The sequence below is a fragment of the Colletes latitarsis genome, chromosome 2, assembly GCF_051014445.1.
Source record: "Colletes latitarsis isolate SP2378_abdomen chromosome 2, iyColLati1, whole genome shotgun sequence".
Classification (NCBI taxonomy): domain Eukaryota; kingdom Metazoa; phylum Arthropoda; class Insecta; order Hymenoptera; family Colletidae; genus Colletes; species Colletes latitarsis.
Window position 1 is genome coordinate 29,145,266 of NC_135135.1, and position 23,286 is coordinate 29,168,551.

The window sequence follows — 23,286 nt, forward strand, 5'->3', positions numbered from 1 at the left end:
TAGATTAGTCATGCCAAGTAATTATTTTGTTTAAAAAGGGATGAAGCTAAATTGTTGGAGACGCGACGCGACGCGATGCTGAACCGTGCAGCGGATCTTCGGATCGAATCAACACTACCCTTGGTAGATTGATTTCTATTTCTAGAAATCGATCTATCATTGGCAGGCGACTAGATCTTTCGGACAAACTGGACGGCCGATCACATGTTTCGTTCGACGAAACAGTGGTGACCGAAGCAAGAAACGAGAGAACGAGTCGAGAGAAGCTACTTGTTAAATAATTACTTGGCATACGCAGATACACTAGAGACTTAAAATTAACGTCGAAGCTCAAGTCTAGTCAAGTTGAATCTAAAATTCGGACGATAGAAGGAAACAAAGTTCCTTGTACCAAGCAATTATATGGTTAAAAAAAGGGATGAAGCTAAGTCGTGGGATACGCGACGCGACGCGACGCGATGCTGAACCGTGCAGCGGATCCGAGGATCGAACCTACTGCCCTTGCTAACTCGATCTCAACAAGAAAACAGAGAACTGCAACTCCGAATCGAGGTCTCCATTTCTCCAACGCAACCCGCCGGGAGCCCGAAGGACCCGACTTAGGTTGTCTGACAAAAGAGAGAGTACCTGAGACAGAGTCGACTTCCGCTGGAAGGTATGCGTTTCCGCAGAATACGGAAACTCCACACCTTCCAGCGAAGTGCCGTTTTCCCTCAATCAAGCTTACCAAGGGAAGGCGATTAGATCTTTCGGACCCGATACACGGCCGATCACATGTTTCAATCGATGAAACAGCGGTGACCGAAGCGAAGAACGAGGGAACGAGCGAGAGTGAAGCTACTTATTGAATAATTGCTTGGTACAGACGCGAAAATATGTAGAATAAAGAAATCTTGGACGTTAATTTTAAGATTCGCGACGAAGCTTAAGACTAATCAACTTGGAATTAAAAGTCCCTCGGCGGTTGTGGCGTACTCCCTCGATGTCCTTGCGATTAATCTAAATTTAAACTGAAATCAAAACTAATAGTTACATTAGTGAGACATGGAAGGAAATTAAGCAAAATATTACAAGAATTTAAGCTGAAACATAAAAATGAAAATCTTATATTAATCAGTGTCATCGAAACAAATATGATATATGCATCGACACAATGTTGTACATATCACAACGAATATTCGATACCCCAACCCTAACCCTAACCCTAACCCTAACCCTAACCGATTCCCAACCACCCTCCATTAATAAAGATCTTCTGTGATCAACGATCGTTGGTCAAAGAAGAAACAAACGAAAGTGCAACCAACGAAGAGAGTTGAAAGAATTTTCAAAAGAAACTTGGATCGAGACACCAAACAATCAAACGAAATGAAAGAATCAAAGTACCTCCGCAGAATATTAAGAGAATTCGAGCAAGAACGAAAAAATAAAAATCTTATTCTAATCAGTATAATACAAATTCATGAAATTGTATAGGAGCAAATATAGTATATGATTGAACATATATTATTATATCCTATTATTATGCAATATTATACATATCAAAGCAATAACATAAATTCGACAAAGAATGTAAAAGTAGAAACAGAGAAAAGGAACATTCATAATAACCAAATAAAATCAGATAGATAAATAAACAAATGAAAATAATAAAATAATAGGTGGAGTAGACTTACTACTTGTCGTCAGTAGGATAGGATAGTTACCACATAGGATGGTTACCACTGGGCCAGCTGTAAAGTAAGAAAATATTCATATTATAACAACATCAGTTAGGCAAGCATGGCAAAATCAGTTCATTGAAGCGAAATTGGTATCAAACAGTAGAATAGAAGTGGGGAGAACAATTTGAAATAGTTCTTACCAGTGGTCATCACGGTCCGGCACTGGTCAGTAGTGGTCAGCAGTGGTCAGCAGTGGTCAGTAGTCGGATCTGCACTGGTCAGCACTGGTCAGTAGTGGTCAGTTCTGGTCAGCTCTGGTCAGTCCTGGTCAGTCCTGGTCACTCCTGGTCACTCCTGGTCCCCCCAGTGGTCAGCGATCCACGAATGGCCTGACTTTGGCCCGCGAGACCCGGTTCCCCTGGATGCTCCAGGGGTACTGAAGAATTTGTCCAGCGGTAGTCTTCGAGTGGGGAAGTCGAAGAGTGGGGAGACAGTGTCAACGTGAAGAGTTAAGAACCGCTTGATCTAAAGAACAACGCTATTTCGATTGGTCCCTACTCTTGACCATTTCTGGATCTTCACTGGACCGCTGACCTTGATGTCAACCTCACTGTTGACCACCAGTGACCACAAGTTAGCGACCCATTAAAACCATTAGGAAGATTAAAGCCTTCTTGCGAGGATCCCCTTACAATTTGATGCATGATCTTTTTAACATTTTGTTCCACTTTGGAAGAGTGTATCTCATGTTATAAGACACTCGTGGTACAGCGACAGCGTTCATCCCACTAGCGATAGGTCTATTCTTTACCTCGTTTATGTGTAATAGGTGTGGAAAATAAAAATGCCTGGGCAGTTGAGACTGAAAATCGTATGCAGGTTGACGCAAATCGGATTTCAGCTGTTTCGAAAGCAAGAAAAAAAGACTCACATTCGCCTTCTTTCTTGAATTCCTGAAGCTGTCCAAAGCACCTAAGCTCACGTACACATGGCTGTGAATTGGCATGTGTAAATGGAGGGGTAAGCTTACTCTGGGCACCGGTCTGCCGTCTGATAACACTGTTACGAATCAATTTTTAGATTTATCAAGACACATATGTATAACCTCCGTATCTGTGGTATTACTTATTTTCTATTTGTTAATTTTTGTTAATACGTGTCTTTTTGAACATCAGTTCGAGCGATTGCCATACCGAGCGAAAAATTCGGGGGTGATTTTAGCGTCCCCTCAGTTGCGAAACTATTCACTGAATTAGTATTGATGGGCAGACAGCTGTAGTGTGTGCGTAAATACATGTGAGTTGACTATGCAGGGATTGAAATTCATTTCTAAATCTGTTGGTAATGTTGCGAGTGACACGAAAATGGTAATGGGGCTCTAGAGCCCCATAAAAATGGGCCGAAAAAATAGATTGGGTGAAAGGTCTATTCGTATACCTCGTCGGTGGTGTAAGGTCTATTCGTATACGTCTGTGCTTACACTTTATGGATTTTCGTGGGTCAATCCGACTGCCATACCGACCCGTTAATTCGGAGGTGATTTTAACGTCCTCTTCTCATGGATGGCGGTCAGTTGAGAAACTATTCACTGAGTTGGTATTGATGGGTAGCAGCTGTAATGTGTGAGGTGACTTTGGGAGGGATTGGAAAAGACAAACTAGTATACGGCAGATCGGTGCCCGAAGGAAACTGCCCCTCCACTTAAACACATTAATGCATAGCCACATTGTATATGGTTCCGGCGCTTCGTATAGCTTCAGGGACTTGAGAAAGAAATAGTTGATTCCTATGGTTTTCTACAATAGTGAATGTATTTCATTGAAATTTATTTATGTAGTAGAGCTCATGGATACCTAGAAAATAGTATTAAACCACATTTTCGTAGAACGTCAGACAAATTTTAAAGAAAAATCGACAGGAGCAAAAATTTTTCAAAAACATTGCATTAACCATTGGTTATGGGAAGAAAGTATCCAATGTATAAACGAACGTATAAAAAGCAAGAGTCTTGATTAGAATAGCGTCGATAGACGTTTCTAGTTTAAATCTAAATCGATTTCTACGAACGTAGCAAAGGATGTAATTTATAAATCACCTTTCTTTGTACTCGTTTTTTAATTAAGAATCTCTTCGTCTCTGAAAGCAATCTTGTATTGACGTTTGATGAAACGGTACGCTTCAATTATTACATTCGGTTTTGAATAATTAGTCGATAAGAAAAACGTAGGTTGCGTGCCGTAGGTCGCTGAGAAAGAAACGAAGTGGGACGCTATCCCTGTTTCCTTTTAATTTAGAACTTCTTTGGCCGAGACAATTAATCGAATTATTCTTGAATCACTTCTCTGCGCTGTATTCTGCTGTAAGAATAAAATTACTTAATTATTCGGTCCGATGTCAATGAGACAGAAAAAGTTCGTAAGGAATCGTAATGACTCGTGTACTTTTTTTTTCATGAAGTACTTGGTCACTACGTTTTAAACAAAGTTATCAATTTGATTTGGAACGTATAATAATTTGAAATATCGTTGTCAGTTACGTTCTAACGTTACCGATAGAAATTTCATAGAAACGAATACACTTAAAGATATCACTGAAGCATTAAAACGGATAGCACACGATAGAATAAACATTATTTTCTATGTGGAAACTATTCGTGTGGAAAATATTGTCTATGTAGAACTTTCGAATAATGGAGATTCCACTGTACCTCTGTTAGTATTTGTAGCGATATTACTTTAAAAATACATCCCACTTCCCTGCAAAAATTAGACATTAGTATGCTAATAACATGGAGAGGGGAACGTGTCCCACGCGCGTTAGGTATTTGTTACGCATTGGAACACGCGTTTCGTAGGCAGATCTTTTCGCAGTTACGCAAACCTCTTGGGCGCCGACCCCACAATCGTGATTCCTACCGTTCACATTACATCGCAGCACGCACCATCAACAACAGCGTGAATTTCGGTGGACCCTTAGCTTTCATGCCTCGGAGAACAAATTTCCCGTTCATTATCAAATTTAAAAACTTTCGTGCAGAGCTGTGCGTAGGTATTTGGGCGCCTGAGATCCTACATACACCTTGTCTTAACTATTAACTTTTCTGGCTATCAGAAGTTCAATTTTCTCCAAGTATTCCAATTTCCACTCAGTTATCAGATACCTATATCTCCTATTGCAATTAACTTTCCCTATTTGGTTTAATTGCACTTGTTCGTGATTTTCTTTATCTCTGTTCACTAATTCCTTATCATTCGTGCTTTAGGTGCCTTCTTACCCTTAATCGACTGTCGTACGTTATATGTGAAATATTCTACTCTTTTTTATCACTTTTTATATTAACAAACTCTTCCTTTAAAAGAACATAAATTATTCATTGAATGAAATGAAAATTTTAATTCAAGAATAAACGCTTCGATAAATCGTCACGAGTTAGTTTTATCAAATATCTATTATTCGAATAAAATTTTATGCATTCTTGTCAAAACACAACAAGGTTAAATATTGTTAATCTTTTGCGAGCGCCATCCATTATTCATCTATAATAAATCGTTCTTTCGGCTTTATGGCTGTTAAAACAATTGGAACGCGTATAGAATTCCAAGAGCCTGAAGTGGGTTTCATTCACAAGGCCAAAACGTTCATTTATTATTAATAAATAAACCAATGGATCGTATCCCTGACCAACAATTAAACAATGTTTACCTCGATTTATCAAACTAATAAAACGTAACAAAAGAACAGGAACGCGTACATTTTACTATTGTTTAGAACACAATGGATTGTAGTCGCTGCGCTTAAAATGTTAAATATTGGGCAAAACGATGTAAATTGTGCCCGCGCGATCGGTCTTTCGAAAACATCGACGGAAACGCGTGACACTTTCTGTCATAGGCAATGGCGAAGAAGAAATTCTCTCGCTTCGCCTCGAAATCGAACGAGGCAAATGATTGATCCCTTTTGTTACGAGGTTCTCTCGATAAAGTTCGATGGAAGAGTGCAAATAAAGCGCTCGGCATGCGTGTGCTCGCGCCTCCATTCCGTACTTTGGTAGTTAATTAATTTGTCTTTAAATTCAGAAAATTTGGTCGTTCAGTTCGAAGAAAACTAATCGAATGTAGTTTTGTCGTTTTGTCGTTTACGCGTCGAACGTGCTCTCAGTTATCGATTACAACGAACAACTAACTCCTATATATAGACCATATATCGCCGAATTGCCTATTTCCTCGTATACTTGAACAATTTCGTGTGATTCGATCAAAACTCTCGCGCAAATTCCAGACATCCTTTTATAGTTTCCGGATCTGCATTCCAGCTTCCATTTTCATCACATTTTTCCAACTTGAACGCCTTAATACGCTGCAGAGGAAATCTTTCCATCCGTCGCGTCGCGTCGCGTCAATTCGGTCGTTAGCAAATTTAATCGTCGAATATTTTAAAAATCTACTGTGTGAGAATTTTAATAATTCAAGGATACTCAATTTTTTTCAAAATTGCGATAAAATCGATAGAGCTCCTTTCGATTATTAAAATACATATATGTTTACTAAGTTTGTAGAATACAAATTTAATTGTCAACATTTTAGTCACAATTCTAACAACTATCGTCATGTCAGGATATTTAAAATAACTTACAAACCGAACGCATAATTTGTCAGTATCCTGAAGGGGTTTAATGGCGGATAATCGGTCTCTGGCACCTTCGCGCGACACGTGACCCTTCAATATCGAAGATGAATCGATGGCCATACAGAATGATCCAATAACCTCGGGTACATTCGAACATCTATGTTACATGGGTAGTTCGACAAACGAATCCCTCGATTGATTACACTTGATTAACCTGACCGAGATTGAGAAAAAGAGCCATTGATAGAAATAAGTACGGATCACAATTTCTGTTTATAAGGTACTTGGACACAGGGCCGAACAAGCGTCGATTAATCCAGTGTCGGCGAAATGTACAACAGCTAAACTAAGCTGGTCTGATAGAGGTAGTCTTTGGTCACCTTTGCTTTACGTTTACGAAATGTCGTGTAAATATCTTCTCTGAGTTTCTAATATTCCATTAGAGAATATCGTGCAATATTGGACCAAGTACAGTCTACCTACTGTAATGTCCGCGTAGAATCGTTATTTTCCATTTTCTTAATTGGCATTTAACGCGACGTATAGCTGCGTCCCTCGCGAAGGATCGAGATTTCTTTTACTGTTCCTTCCGGGAAAATTCCTCTCTTATCAGGATTCATTCAACGATATAAACGCGCGGAAGGGCAACAGGCGATTCCATCGGTTCAATCGGATAGTTACTCTACTGCGGGAATTAGTCTGAGTCCAGACATTAAGAGCACTATTAACAGAGCGACGATCGAGAATACAATGCTGTCACGACGACAAAGTCGCACTTCGATGACGAACTTTAATTGCTTCGGAGTGGAATTTTCTCGAACGACACGGCGGTATTAAATGGATTTTATCGCCTTTTCATCGGATTAATGTCGAATCATCGCGTAGATCGGCCATCAGACGCGTATTTCCGCAAGTTGAAGTTATTCGCGATCTGCTTGCTTACCTCTGATCGGAGAACTGGCTTCCTTTATTTAGGAAAATGTTCTAACCTGATCCTTTGCTCTAGAAACAAAAATGGTTTCCTACTAGCCTCGCAGCTCCTCGAATTAATTTTGGTACGAACGATAGAACGATATTTACTTTATACGTGTGCAAAATTTCAAGTCAATCGGACCATTTTCTCTGGCGATGTTACGTCAACAAACTTGAAGAATGTTGTTTCGAGAGAAACTGCTTTAAAGTTATCGTACAGTGTTAGAGTACACGAGGAATTGAGTTCACAGTTTCATTACTTTATCAATTTTTCAAATTACACCGTAATACTTTAGAATTACGTTTTTACGACTTGAAACTTTAAGGAAACACACGTGTCTCGCGAGTCTGCTTGCTACGTACGTAAATAGAAAACCTCGAGACACCAGGAACACGTTTGCTGAATGACCGAAGGGTTCACGTCCACGGCCGTCAAAGTTGTGTAAATTTTATTCACGAATAACAAATGCATATTTTCGAATAGATTCTAATTTACAAACGAAGTTACGAACGAAACGTATACGGAAGAAGTTAGCCCGCGAATGAATAAAACATTTTTATTTATCATTCGTGAATAAAATTTGTCTAACTGTTAACGCCCGTGAACGCGATTTTGATTCATTCGCGAATCGTTTGTACAGTCGGTATAATTTTCGGATATCTTTGTACAATAATATAATATAATTCCGTTGATAATAACTGTAATTCAACATATTTTATTTTTTGTTCGTTTTATATTTACTTGGACTCTTGAGCATATATACCAATATTATATTTTTACCCGAATATTTTCGTAATCGACCGTATTCAAAGAGCGTAACAATTCAAATTTTTAATTTCCAATACTCTTCCACGGATTGAAATATGATAACATTGTAACAGCCTCGAATATTTAATCTGCTTCGATGTTTGCGTTTATTACGGTCCTTCTCTTGCTTCACCAGTTACGCTCGTGAAAATAATACACAGTATTCCAAAATAATACATTTGAAACTTTTAAAAACAATGCTGGAAGTAACTTTGAGTCTGCTAAATGCAGTGAGTCACGAAAATACTCAAACATGTTCGAACCAAATATTTAGTCATTGAGAAAGTAAAGTTATATTAAGATTTTCGAAATACTTTTATTAGAACAGCAACGTACGAGTTCAAAGATTACAGGTCGAATTTTCCCAGAGTTTACGATTCGAGATAATGCAACATGAATCTGTATTCAAATATAATTAATGCTATTGTCGACTACGGTACGTTGTAATAGGTAATAGTCCTCGATTAACTTCATTACCGAAAATTTAATTCCGACGCAGATGCTGTATTTTCATAATAAACACACCCGGCAAATGCGTGCAAAATGCAAATAGTCTAATTATGGATTCATCATGCGTAACGTGATTCAGAAACTATGTAATATTGAAATTAGACGAGCTGTTGTTATCAAAATGTCGATAATAAATACCATTACGGCGGTAAGTTGTGTTTGATTAGGCAATGAACAGTTCGTAACCTTTCAAAATTATTGTTTCTAAAATGCAATTTTTTGATAATCGTCACTGGAGTTGATACTTGATAATTTTGGGTACTATTTTTTGTTTACGAACGTAATGAGAAATACAACTACTTTTCAAAGAATCGAAGAGATATCGTTAAATGATTAAAATGAGAATTTCAAGTTCTTGGATGTGTTTATTTGACAGTGTGCTACGCAGTAAAATGTTCGAAGGTTAAATATTGGTTATATAGGCCATGGAGGCCGAAAGCTGGTATGTCCGCGGAAAACAGAATAAACGGAAATATGGGACAGCAAACAAACTTAATTGAAGTTTGTCTTCGGGTTTCCAATAAAACTCAATGGATGATTACAAAAGAATAGCTACAAAAAGAAATTAATTCGATTACATACACACACACGATTTTTTAGAAAAACATTCGCTTTGTTTGCAGACTTTCAAAGTTTTTACATGCCAACGATTGCTATTGAAGGAATGCTACGATGTAAAGGAAAATCGAACCGTAATCGATGAAATCACTAGTGCTCGATAAAGACTTGCAGTCAGTTATTTAAATGAAAAAACAGTGAATACGAAACTTCTTTTTATTGTAGGAATACTTAGGTGGGAAATTAATTATTTTAGTCTGAATAATAAATGGTTTTGATCAAATTTGCAATTACGTATTAAAAAGGAATGTTTATTTATTCCTAAGAAAACTCCATTCAATCAGAAATCAGAGGCGACATAAAACGAACGTAGGACTTCTCGGCCAAGTTCCTCTGTAACCATTTTTGTCGCTGCAACGTGCGGTCGGGGCGTTATCGTATCGTGGATCACCCCAAGTTTACGATTAATAGCGTTATTCGATCGAAGATATTGGCTGTACAGTTCTACATTAATTGTTCGATAGTTCTCAAGCAATTTGTAGTGAATTATACCTTCCCTATTCCACCAAATGCGTTACATCGTCTTCGGAGGGTGGAGATAGGTCTTTGCTCGATACGCTGCTTGTTCGCCACGACTCATACACTCTTATCGTTTCTTCGTAATCGTGTACAAACACCATTCTTCGTCTTCGGTAATGATCCATTTAAAATATGGACGATGTTGTTGCTGGCAAAAATTGCGAGAAGCAATTACGAGACACGAAAAACACGAGACTCGCGCGCCAAATTGATTATAATCATTTTTTACAAAAACATCTATAGATAACACTGTGATCGGTAAAAAATATCATAGTAGATATATTGTGTAACTTCCTGTTAAAATTCCAAATTATTTGAGCTTACAGTTTCCTTGCAATAAATTCTCTAAACAATACCTTCTTTTCCCCCTTTGCTTAGCGTCATTTTTGCAAGCGGACGGTATTCGTATCGTGAACATTAAAAAATGCCAAAGCGCAAGAAATATAGTCTACGATTTGATATTAAAATTTCATATCATTCGCGCTGGTGGTTTCTTAGTAAAAAAAAAATTCTATATAAACGGTCTTTCCGTTAATTTTTCTCGAGACAATCGACGATTCGTAGGTCGTCAGAGTGGAACAATAGATCGAAGGAAGGAATCGGTTTGTAGGGCCAAGAGCTCCTTGACGGCAAGCAGTGTCGAGCGTAGTCGAGCCGAGCCGGCACGGTCGCTATAAAAGCCCCCTCGCACCGAACCGTCGACGTCACACGTCGTTAGTACTCTGAACGGTGAGGAACTCCGGCGTACCACCTGTTATCCCAGGACGAAGCTGGCTCGGTTATCTGCGACCGACGAGAATCATAATTGAAGAATTTCCCGAACGGATACGGTACAGGCAGCAACCGAGCTCGAGAGGACCGGAAGTTGCTTAGTTAGAATCGCGGCTCGATAAGCTGAAAGGTTCGTTCGAGGATTCCTCGTAATCGCGTCCCCGACGATATTCGCACGTATATAATCTTTCGAGTTGTTTTTCGACCGCGATCGAAAAGGAAGATTTTTCATCCGTGACGAAGACCGAGGGGTGAAACGAACCGATCGCCGACCACAACCTCGTAATTTCTAAGGTACGTGTCGTTTTTTTCCCCACGTCGCGTCGTTTTCGTCGACGTCTCGGTGATACGAGACGAGAGAGATCGCGTCGGGGTCGCGGTAAACGATTATATTAATTCTCGCCAGTTCCGGTATCGACATTTCTGTCTTATCTTCTTTTTCGTTTTGACGAACCGTTATTGAGTAATTAATCGAAATATCGTGGGCGATTTATCTGGGAAGTTCGCGGCGGCGCGCTTCGCGGTGCCAGTATAATTTCAACGTCTGTCTCGGACTGTGGATTAGCCGAAAAACTCGTCGTGTTTCTTGTTAGTGCGGTCGATTAATATACGCTCTTTTTAATATTTCAAACTACGATGTACCTAGTTCATGGTGTGCGAAAGAAAGGTAAGATAGGGTAAGAGAGAATTGTAAAGTGACGCGCGAAAGGCAAGAAAAATTATACTCTACGAATAATCGAACCTCATCCTTCGTGGGCTTTTGCCAGGAATAGCAATCAATTATACGAATAGAAACAAGTTTCATATCGACGTTCGCGAAACATCTGTTGCATGCATTTATCACGGTACAAACAAAAAGCAACAAGATAGAAAATATATTTTATCCTTGGACTCGTTTCTAGGGGAGTAATTGTTGGCGGACGACGGACAATGTTGAAAAATGGCTGTTTTTGGCAATCGTTGGAAAAAGAGTCATTTTTATACACGATCTTCGTAGACTTTCTAAACAATTTTCTAAATAAACGTCATTTAAAAATTATAAGAATGAAACACATTGATTAATTGTCTCCGTTCGTAGATAACTACTGACAGCTTCCACGAGCGTTTCGTTAGAGTTTACAACGTACGAATTCTCGATAGACAGATCACGTGGGTCCGAAACTCTTCCCCGATTTACCGTTTTACGATCACACTTCGGCATAGTTTTCACTGTACGTACCTGCTAATTAACGCGAGAGGTTAATGATCAGACGTGCAGAGTCTTCGCGTGATGTCGCGTCGCGTCGCGTCGCGTCGCGTGCTCGGGGGAAAGAAATCTTGCCTCGACGTGAATAATACATTAAGACGACGCGGGTTTATCATGCCAACCCGGGTGTTTACAACGGACTGTAATTTGAAAAAAGAAACCCATTACACGTCGTCGAGACTGTGTAACAACTATGCGAACTCGACTTGGTCACGTTCTTTTCTCTTCTCCGTTCTGGACAAAAAATTAACAGGTACGAGTAGGTCACAACACGCTTTGGCACATCCTATTTTAATAATTATTTAACCATTATAAAGCTGTTTATGTTTCCATGTATTAATTTTTTGTATAATAACATGTTCATATAAACACTGCTTAAGGGGCAAGTTGATACATTACCTATGGGGCACATCGATACAGTGTATTTTATAATATTACTAACTAAAGAATATCCTCGGTGATTCTCATCGATTCACCTGCAAAAGAAGGATTCGAGGAAAGGGAAAAATAAAAAGAAACAGTCTAATAGAAAATAAAGACGATTCTTCATTTTTGTTGTCGCAATAATTGCGATCTTTGTTTTCCTTTTTGTTCTTTTCTGCGATTGGATACAGACCCAAAGGGACTGTAGACCTCGGTATGACCCTTATGGCTATTGGGAATATTGGATTCTTCTATATTGCACTACAAAACGTATGGCGTTCATACGTCTGATTCCATACGCGTTGGTTGACGCGTATCGAGAATTGGTTATTTTATGTTCGCGATTTCGATTCGCATTCAAATGTCATTTTGAGATCCTTTCGATCGATGGGTGAAATTTAAACGTCCAAACAGACGCGTTCGATTCTTGTTTGTCTCATAAGTGGTTCTACGATGAATGACTCAACGTTACACGATTTAATTTTCCGAATTGTTCTCTACGAGGCTCGAACGGTAAGGGCCACTCTGCCAACGATGAAGTTACTAAACAACAGAAAGGATTAAACGAGTAAATTGAATTTTTTATTTTAGGTCGTATTTCGGAATCATAAGTACCTTCTGAGTAATTGGTTAAAACGTGCAAAAGAATACGTAATATGCGATGAATCCTCAGCTCGACTTTAATTAATTATTACAATTTTAGTCTGTAATAAACGAGCAAAGATAATTTCTGGCCTACAAAGAGATGTTTCAGCTTAACAAATGTGCTCCGCAAGTAGTTGCAGATTATAATCACGTATAAAATACGAGAATTTTAGCTAGTTTTTAAAAATAAAAAGTAGTTATAGTATTTACTTTTTTTCAAAGAATATTTTATTTCAGTAAAGTAACAGAATAAATAATTAGGAATTAAATAGAATGGAATTGTACCTTACTCTTTAGATGGAAAGCTTTCGTATTTATACAGAGACGGTTATTTTGTGCTTTCTCTGATGTTCATAAACCTAAAGTTGGAAGAAAGGCGTTAAAGGATTTGGAAGGATTAGGTATTCGCTCGTCCATATCCCCTCATTCCGTCACCAAAGAAAAACTTATCGTGCGCGAGATTCTTCAAGGGATATATGGATCTTACGAAGGTCTCAATATAAGTCATAACGAGAGAGTTATTCGCTACTGATTCGAAAACTTTCGCCAAATTTACGAAAAGAAGTTTGTATCCGACAAACTTTTTTCCGTTACTACTGACTCACAAACTGGACAGTCACCTATACGTTTATTGCGCAATATTGGATGTGCAAAAACTTGAAACTTAAAAAAAAAAATACAATCAAAGTTGATTATTAGCCGCGAACGAGACCTGTCGAATAAAAATGTTATCCCGTTTTCTGGAAGTTCGTGCAAGTCGGACGATAATTGGAAATACGATTCTTATTTTCTAACACCTGCACTCGGACCCTTTTGTAGTTCGAGAATCCTACGGACGCGCGATAAAGACGTCTGGAAAACTAGAGTTCCCTTTGGGTGCTTCTCCGGTTGAAAGGGATATGACTTTAGAAACGGGGCTCCGGTACAATCTCAGTTCCCCCGTGAATTACTATACCGTTTCCCTCTCCCTCTCGTTTTCTATCCAACTTGATTCAAAGTTTTCAACGTTCAGGAAACGGTCGTTTCTAATTCCTGTATTCGCTATAACCTGCAAGCGTTTCCGGAAGCGTGAGCCAGGCAGTAGTTAATTCGATTTCTTTCGAATTTCAATCGTACTGATCGCCGACAATCGAGAACCCGTCGAAAGTTTCGAGAACGCGGCGCGATCGATTTCCCGTTGGGCCGTTGCGCGGGAAACGCTCCGCGAGATCGAGCACGGAATACAGGGTGAGGCGTTTAAAACCGACTAACTGAATAATTCGTTTATTTCTCTATGATAGAGAAAAAAAAAATACGCTCGATTTCAAGGGGGATCCAACGCGTCGGTATTTTTTGTTTTTGTCGAAGTAGGTGTGAATCTCGATGGCGTGCAAAGAACTCTGCATCTCTTCTTCTCATTTAAAAAAAAAAGGTAGTAAGACGTACGAAGATCAATTTCATTTTTCAATACGTTTTCCTAAAATAATAAATTTTATTACCAATTGTCCAGAATACAGCCCTCTTGAAGAAATACACGATTGGTCTGGCAGGAGTTCTTGAAATGTCTTTGATATGCCTCCTTTGAGATAACGGTTTTGTTGCCTTCCGAAGACCCGATATCGTGTCGTACTGCTTTCCTTCCAATGTAGAAAATAAAAAACAGCTGTAAAATATCGAATCTGTTTATTGTCTCGGTTGATTTCTCGACAAGCGTCAAAAGAGGGCTGCCACTTGTAGCATCGCGGTAAACGACACCTGCAGTTTAACTGAACCAAAGTAAGCATAGTTATAAATAAATTTTCTCATATATCATCTGGCGATATTGAAAATTCTTGTATCTACTTGACCCCCTTTTGATTTAGTATTTGATCTCTTGCACTCTTGGGAGAAGGATACAAAAAAATCAATGTAGAAAGCATGAAAAAGTAAATTTTGTTATTAAATAAAAGAAAATTGTCTTTTGTTTCGTGTATTAAGGTTTAAAGCAGTTTATTTCGACGAATAAAACTACAAACGACATTAGAACTAAATTAGAAGATAATTTAATTTCTTTTTCCTTTAAGGTCGTTTATTTTAGCTCTTCCAACTTCCTCTTTCCAATCTTCTCAGAATTTTCAAGAGTTACATAAACAACCTGTTTCTATTTCCATCGCTTGGATGGTATTTTAATTTACTTAAACAAGAAATATGTCAATCTTACTTTCGATATTTTTAATACTAGATACGACAGATAAAAATTCACATCGGAGATGGAATGTAATTATCAAATTAGTCTTCTTGACGTTCGTATTGTTAAAGAATTGGATTCAATTTGTATCGATAGTAATAGATTATCCGTTTCTTTATTAACCAAAAACGATAGGTTTTCTTCAACGTATATTTATTTCAAAAATAATGTTTGCCGAAGGAATCCTTTAGCAAATAATATTATTCGGGCACCTATTGTTCGAATAAAATTTTGCCCACCTTTGTGCATGGTCGGGTGATCGGTTTTAAACGTCTCCTCCTGTACAGCCAATTGTTCCATCACCGACAATGGCGCCCGTTGACGGCTTGTTTTAACAAAATTATCGAGATATCCCTTGCTGTAAATTGAATTAACTCGGTTCGATAATATTATGCATCGGGTCGACGCGCCGAGCCATCGTAAAATTCACCCGGATCCTTGGATCGATCGGTGAAAAGTACATCCTGTGGAAACTCATACATAACTCACGAACGCGAAGATTAATACCGTAGCGCAGTTCTGTTTGATGTGCGTGGCTGTTGCCGCGCGTGTTTCCACGATTCCGATGGGATTCGATACGTAGGGATTGCACGGAACATTTTTCGCCTATCCTTTACGTCGAGAATTCCGCTACTATTCACAACCGTGAATTTAAACCCACTTTATGTCACGACGTGACTTCGAGCCCACACCTTCGAATCGTTATAATTTTCAAATTTTCAAATGTTTACTTATCAGTGTATTTTGTCGGGTTACAGGAAAAAAACACGAACGATAGTTTATTTAAGTCGTCAGTGTGAAATTGAGCAGAAAAACACAAATAAAAAAGTAATTAGTTAAATTAACACGAGGTAATTATCTTGCTCGATGACAGAAAGTCACGAGAAAGAGCAGAAATAACTGAGAGCTTAATCATACTTTTATTTTTTTTGTCAAATTTGTCAACTTTTCCAAATTGTAAAAAAGGAACATTTTATTAAAGATATTGAGTTGAGTTTTGTATATAATATTAAATATATAATATGTATAAATATTAAGTTTAGCATATAATATTAAAATATATTATAGAGTATTTAGAGATTTCAATTGAACATCTAAGAATAATGTTTTCAAGGCTTGAATCCTTTAAGAAAGGGTAAAAGAATAATAAATTTTTATTCATCTGTAATTTAGACAAACTCCTTAAGCATCTACTTAAATAGTATATTCCCTCTTATTTATAGGTTAAGTGGTGATAATTTTAGACTATTGTATAAAGATAGTATATAGGGCAAAGAGTATGATAGACGATATCTATATTGCTGTGATCTGCTTCTTCATTAACTATACTATGTTTTATATGCAACGCTATGAAATTTGCATCAATTACGTAGAAATTATAGGGTGCAAAGTGTAAATTGCTTACATCGGATAGAAATTAAATAGGCGTACATCTATTCCTGAATTCGACGCAGTAAATGGAACGCAAACCGATTAATAATTCGGACGGTGTTGCTCGCACCTAACTGCCACTAGAGTCAGAATCGAAGCTATATCGAACTGCCGGTTATTATCCCTAATAATCGAATAGATTAGTCCAACGATCGAGTAACTGGTTTTCGTGATAGACCGGTAATTAATCTTACGTGTGTATGTGATTCGAGCGTCAGTGACGAGAAAGTCAATCGCATAAATCAGAAATGTCAAACTCATTTTTACACGAGGGCCAATTTACACTTTGATACACAATTATCCAACAATAGCAAAAAATATTTTGAAAGTTATCGTATCAATACCAGTCCCCACACCATCATATAATAATTTTCTAAAAAAGCAAAATGATACTAATCTATGTTTCGAATTTGATAACAAAATTTAAAAATCTGTCAGTACATTTTAATTAACCAACCAGTATAGAAACAAAACGTAAACGGAAGTTAGTTTACGAATAAATCTAAAATTTGAATTTTGTTCGATATGATTTATTTAAATATGTAAAATTTTCCAATATTAACAGAACAACAGTACAAAGTGCAGCACAGTATCGGACGGTAATAAATTATCATTATCGGGTAAAATCAAAGAATATAACAAATAACATTGAAATTTAATAACCGAAGAGCAAAAATGAACGAGGAGAAAAAACACAAATTGTGAATACAAAAGGCACAGTTCAAACGTCCGTCGCTACATGCGTGTATCCCATGCGACACGATTCGCCTTCGCAGAATAGAAAAAGAATCGACGCGCGAGCGATAACCGATAAAAATGCGTAAAATTAGAAGCAATTACGCGACTGTCGGTTAAAATGGCATCGAATTATCGCCGTGGCCGGCGCCAAAGAGCTGAAATCGTTATCGCGAGTTCATTGTGGAAACGCACTTCGTCTCCGTTGATCTGTTGTAATTTTCGATCGCCAGTGTCCGGAAAGTATTGAGGAAAGAAACGGAATTTTATTTCATTAAATTACCGCAATAGTTATATTTAACTCGGACATATCTAATCGCTTTTCTTAGTCCCAAAATCCTATTATTTCTACGCGAACTACAACGAAACTCTATTTATCCAAACAGATCGGGAGACAAGACAGTTCAGACAATTAGAGTCTATTGTTGTTTATTGGTTTATGTGCTTGGCAGCAACTAAGCAACGCGTTCGGTAAACCAGACGCTGCGACGGCATTAATTCGGGCGATTGTATCTACCTGATGCGACAACTTTGAGCAAATCTTTATACACAATGGCATTCGTGACTCATTTTCCTCTTTCTGTCAGCACGACACCCCTGACCGTGAGCATGAAGTTATGCTCTGTTACTAAGAGCCCGTGCTCTGCTGTGTCAAAGACGCCATACAAGGTGGCTTTATTCCAATTTTGGCTGACGCAATTATTAAATAATACGATAAGAGTAAACGACAACTACCTATCGTATTGAATGTAATCGCAATTTAATATATAATCAATTATTAAATTCGAATTTGAATTAAACGTGGTATCTAATTAAAGAAAATTTTGATGTCTTCCACTCTACAGATAAGTATTACAACTGTTGGTCGTATACCAAGTCCAGGATCCCATTCGTTTCAGTGGCGAAGGACAACGCCAAGCGTACAGTGCTTTACGAGTTAGGTCACAGAAAAAAAAAGAACATACGTCGTTCAGAGTCAAGGCTGAACAGGATTAATCCCATAAACTCTAAAGAGCGCGATTAATTTTCTTAAAAAATCCCCTCTTGGCCTGTAAATTCCTCTTCCGGTGGTAATGATGAAAAAACTGGCAGAAGGCGCCGCGTCGTCTAGGATAATGATTCAAGTGTAATCTTCTGGGTGGCTAAAAGTTATTTAATGATCGCGGGGCAAGTCGAGCCTCCGCGCGATTACCATGCAAACCCCATTTCCGATTACATTGGAATGCTTCTGAAACGCGAGGAATTTCTTTTGTGTCCGCTTACCTGAATACGAGCGTAACTGTCAGCCGATTTGCTTTCGGTGTTTCTTGCAGAACGTTGTAAAGTTGTATCCTTCTACGCGAGCAATGCTAGATGCGGCGGAGCTCCGTTATTTAGACTCTGCAAGTTCTTTTTATTGGCTTATCAGCAACGCTCCCGATTCCTGTGCAGATATTCCGTATGCTAATATTGCGTGATGCAACAGTCGGTTACTTCGTAAAGCGGCGAGAATACGTAAATAGGGAAATATTCGTTTTTAAAATCAACTGTCCGTGATCTCGCTAGGCATGGATTAAGGGCATCTTCTACGTACTATCAACCTACGAAAAAATTTTCTTAAAGAACATTTTAAAATATGTTTGCAAGAGTTTATTCCTGAAACTAACGAAGTTACAGCTGCTCGAAATTAAATGATCAATAGTGAATCATGCTCGTTTAGAAATTTCTTATCGAAGTACGTTACCACGTCCCTCGATGGCCTTCATCTAACAAATCGGACCAGAATCGTTTATAATCATTTCAGCCCAGACCATCATAGAACCACCAACTCCATTAACGGTTGGTTTCAGGCACTTTTCGTCAAAGTTCTCACCTATTTCACGTCGAACATACGCCTTTCAGTATTATTACATATATACGGAAGCATGTTCACGAATGTACATAACGCTAATATTATTTCACGAATATGGAGCAAATCAAATAAAATTTATTAGAAAATCTGTATCCAATTTATACTACACGTAACAGCTATTATTATTGTTACCCAGCCGGAAATAGTAATAATTTTGTAATTCTAATCTCGTTGCACTCAATGCCGGAAACGTCTGAAGCGTTTAAATATTTTATTTTGCCCGATACAGTATCGATAAATATTGAATTTGCAACTCCTTCTATAGCCGAGCGCCGTGTTTCACGAGTGAGTTTAATTTTTCAAGCAAAGCTTTGGGTTTCTCCATTCTCCGAGTCACAATACGATCGTCTGAATTGAATAGTATATTGAACCCGTTTCCATCTGGAAACGGAACCTGCAACGTCGTATCTTTATCTACGAATTTCGAAGCTGTTATTGCCAACAATTTGTTACTTTCTCTTGACATAAGCTCACGAATTACGTATACTTTTCCCCCCGACGTCGTTCTCTGCGTTTAATGTTCCAATTACGATTAAAAGCTCAGATAACGAAGTATCTTCTCTTCGTAGCAATATTTCCCTTACATTTCTCTTTTCACCTTTAAAATAAAAATTTTATGCCTAACGATTACTTTCGCGATTCGCTGTGTACGCGTTTATAAATTTTCTATGCCGAGATCTGTCCATCTCAGCGCTTTTACTTGCCCTCGTAGCTTCGTACAACACGTAACCGAAGGTGTATTTCAAAATATCAGGGAACACCGTGTCTTCTGAGTACACGCCATAAAATTTTTTTTCTCCCCACCGGCAGGAGGATCGAAATGGGATCTGGACGTGTTAAGTAAAAAGGTAAAGGTTTATCGGTCGTTATGGTGTAATGCGAAAAAAATTGTAGCAACAGGGTGGGAATTCGTAAGGCAGCGCGTTTTCTGACGTTACAATGGCTACCTATCCGTGGCACGAACACGTTTTATAGAAAATTTTCTTCGTTTAAGCTGCCAAGAACGAAGCACTTGGAACTTTCAAATACCAACTGTGCGCGTTCGATAAATTCGAACAGAGACTACTTGTTGAATTTCTCTATTCGAATAATCGCGTGATTCACACACTATTCGGATACTTGATTATTAGAATGCTTAGTTTAAACCATAAACAGTGCACGGGGAAGCATATAAAAAAATATTAAACTCGAAATTTGTGAAAATTAACGTTGCCCCATTTTTCTATATAGATTAAATTCGAATGCGTGCAAGTTTTCCTCGATCCCTTGCCTCGCAAGGATATGAATGCCTTTCGCGCGTCATTCGTTCGCGTTACGAATTTCATTTTTCGAGAAATGTATTTTTCATTGAACATTCGCTCGCTGTACGTAAGCGACAGGTGATAACGATTTCGTACATATCAGGGGAATGTATTCAGTTTACTGCGTCGCTATCGTTTTCTCTCTAAGGTTTCCTCGACGTGCGCGCGCGCATGGCGAAGAAAATAAGAACAGAGTCGAAGGAAATAGCAGATAATATTCCGGAAGCCGAGGATATTGATTTCTCTATTCGCGATAGAGAAAAATTTATTATGTTGCCGTGGAATTTCGAAACCGTCGCACACGTGAGTTAGCATGTACGTGTGTGTGCGCGCGTAGGTGAACGTGACGCGAAAGCATGCGGGCCACAGAACAACAATGTTCAGAGGGACGATGAAAGAATTTCTTTGATGCACGTGTCACAAGAGCACCAGGTGAAAAGGGAAAAACTGATGAGTACGCTCCCTACGTCAATTATAGGGCACTCGGAACCGCGTTATTTTACGAAATTAGATAACACTAATGGAAACTGAAGCCGTACGTTGTACCAAGCAGCAGCAATTTCTTTCGGTTTCTTTATGCGTTTAACTTTACCAGAAGCAACTGGATCGACCGAATTCAATTACGGAGTACACAGTGAATCTATCCAAACCCTCCGATTTCCGGTGCTATATTTATCGATGTAAACAAATGCTTTCAACGATTAGTTCGTATTAGATACTTTATAGATATACGTAGCACGTAAACTATACAGGATGTTCGGTCACTCCTGGAAAAAATTTTAACGAGAGATTCTAGAGGCCCAAATAAGACGAAAATTAAGGATACTAATTTGTTGATTGAGGCTACGCTAAAAAGTTATAGAAACATTTCTGATGCAGAATTTTTTTCTCGAAAGTGCGTAGTTAAGTAAGTTAGCGATATGACTGATCGCTTTAACGCGAATCACAAGTACTTTCCTATAAGGAATTTCCTATGGAATTTTGTTTTACGAGTGTTTGGCTTCAGGATGTTCCTGTGTAACTTTGTGTAGGATAGTTTGTGGCAAGGTTTCTAAAATTTTTAAGGTAACTTTGATGTACCAAGAAATCCTCGAATACCTTTCGTTATTCAAAGTTTTCAACGCATACCGAATACTCTGCATAACGTACACGCAATCAAAAGCATCGATATAATTTTTCTATTTGTTTATTCTTTCGGTATTTTAAAAAATATTTAAAAAAAGAAACGAAGTTATACCGCCCACCTGTTTGGTGTCTGAATGGATTTTCTGCTAGACGCGTAATGTCCTTTAAATAGGATTAAAAATTTTCAACACTCGTGGGCGAGGGATTCGTCGAAATGGGGGAGAAATTGCTTTGAATGAATTTTCATAAGCCTGACAATTTGCATTAAACACAAGGTGCTAACGTCTTGCGAAGATCGTTGTTGGAAAACTCCCTCGAGAACCGGCGCGATTGTTTCGAGTGTTTTCGTTCTTCGTTTACACATCGTTACCCAAATTCTCATAATTGTACAGCTCGATACCGTGTCGATTCGTTGAAAGCATTGGATTTTGACGCCGTTTGTGATAAATTCGAATGCCGCTCAGGGCTATACAAGGTTAATAATTCTGGCGCACTGATACGTTTGCAGCAGATTGCAAAATCCGTTTACAATCAGCACGAAATTGACAGTCTAATATGTGCTCGATCGGTTCTACTGATTGCAAAGTCTTTTATTCTTTCGCGTACGGTCTATGTTTACCTTTCGACTCGAATATCGCGTAAATGCACAAACGAACAACTTTACTCAAAATATTTTCCCAGTGTGCGATACCTCGTTTATACTTGCTTCTATAGTAAAAGGATTTATGATATAATTTGTTGGAAATTTAATTTAAAAACTCTTTTGTTCTGTATAAATTTTCGATACGCAGACACAATTAAAAAACAAAACTAAAAAGAACTAAAAACGATTTTTAACGTGGGCTAAGCCACGGGTGGCAGCTAGTAGTAAATAAACGTTTCGTAACCGCTGCAGAATCGCCATTTTTATAATACGCTTTCACTGCAAAAATGCGTTGCATACCACGTCACTGCACCATGCTTACTGAATGGCATCGTTTGGTAAATAAAATACTGCCCCAATTCACATTTCCACTTAACACACTCATTGCCACGTCGCACAATGGGAAAGAATTAAAATCGCATCCACAATAATCTTATTCGTTCGTCATTGAAATTTAACTTTACCAATATTCATATTCAAGAGATAAAAAACTACTTTTGAAACTTGCTACTGAAATACTGATTTGGTTAAAAATCTCGAAAATTAATGGAGATAGGAAAAAAGTTTTATTTTTTGACGAGCAATCAGAAGGTCTGATTAAAAGTTTCACCAAGCTATCAGATATTTATACATAAAGTTATGTGATTAGTTACGTTGACGTCACCTATGACTTGGCAAAAATTTTTCATCAAACCTTATGATTGTTCGTTAAGAACCAAACTTTGTTCATATTCGTAATTTTGTTTCATTTCCATTAATTTTGTAGACGTTCGACCAAATCAATATTTCATCTACAACCCGGTTAGTTTTCGCCCGTTGAATATGCATATAAACGTGTATCGTATTTATATTCCTCGTCGACGATAATCTCACGGAAACAGAAATGGATCAGATACAGAAACGCGAGTCTCCGCGAGCTTCAGTTTCAATTTTGGTGTACCACGATTCCGTCCGTCGTTTTCACTTTTGTTGGCTGACGTATCGATACAATTCCATAAACGGCGATTCAGCTACACCCTCGCTTTCTTCGCGCGCTTTTTTTTCTACATTTTATTTCCCACAATAAGTCAAGTGCAACGCAAACCTCGCGAGCATCCAATCTCAATTTCCTCGAATGTATTATACTTTCTCGAGGAAGGTAATATCAAAGGA

The 23,286-nt window shown here is 38.2% G+C and overlaps 1 protein-coding gene across 3 annotated transcripts in view; it reads left to right on the forward strand.

The window, feature by feature from the left end:
* Positions 1-23,286, forward strand: part of Dh44 (corticotropin-releasing diuretic hormone 44) — a 43,086-nt gene that overhangs the window by 3,002 nt on the left and 16,798 nt on the right. The window contains exon 1 of one of the 3 annotated variants that reach the window (XM_076783476.1): positions 10,434-10,782. The exons of 1 other annotated variant lie outside the window; for it this stretch is intronic. The gene's annotated coding sequence lies outside the window, so the exon portion shown is untranslated. Of the gene's footprint in view, positions 1-10,433; positions 10,783-23,286 lie in introns of those variants that run through there. One more of the 3 variants, XM_076783477.1, reaches the window with a different exon arrangement.